Source organism: Psammomys obesus, unplaced genomic scaffold, assembly GCF_907164565.1.
Source record: "Psammomys obesus unplaced genomic scaffold, mPsaObe1.curated_primary_1811, whole genome shotgun sequence".
In the NCBI taxonomy this organism is placed as follows: Eukaryota; Metazoa; Chordata; class Mammalia; order Rodentia; family Muridae; genus Psammomys; species Psammomys obesus.
Genome location: NW_026594152.1, coordinates 1,198,769 through 1,199,375, shown reverse-complemented (window position 1 = coordinate 1,199,375; position 607 = coordinate 1,198,769).

Sequence of the window (607 nt, the reverse complement as noted above, 5' to 3'; positions counted from 1 at the left end):
CTGGTCTACAGAGTGAGTTCCAGGACAGCTAGGGCTACACAGAGAAATTCTGTCTCAAAAAACCAAAAGGAAGAAAGAAAGAAAAAGCAATATAAACAGCTTTTACCACAACTAAAAACATAATAAATTGTTCAACTTCGCTCACAGTAAATTAAATGAGAGATTGCTTTTCTATGGTGTTTTGTTATTGTTGTTTTGTGTTGCTCATATTTGGAGGCAGAGTTTCTTGTAGCCCAGACTGGACTGGAACATCCTTTGCCCGGAGGATGACTTTGAACTCCTGATCTCCTGGGATTACAAGCCCAGATGCCTTTCAGTTTTAACCTACCTGCCTGGCAAGGATAACACAAAACAGAACAAAACAAACAAACAAACAAACAGAAAAATTGGACAAGGTTGGAGTTGGAGCACAGTGAAAAAAGCTGATCTGATGTGTGAGAGCTTGCGTTCCCTCCAACACAGAGAGAAGACCCGTGCGCACACTGTTACACTGTGAGCTTACCCTGTGAATACTAGACACTTCATATTTTGCTGATGGGAAGCTAAGCTAGTATAATTGCTCTATGGAGCACATCACCAATATTCATTAAGGTCAAAACAGATTAAT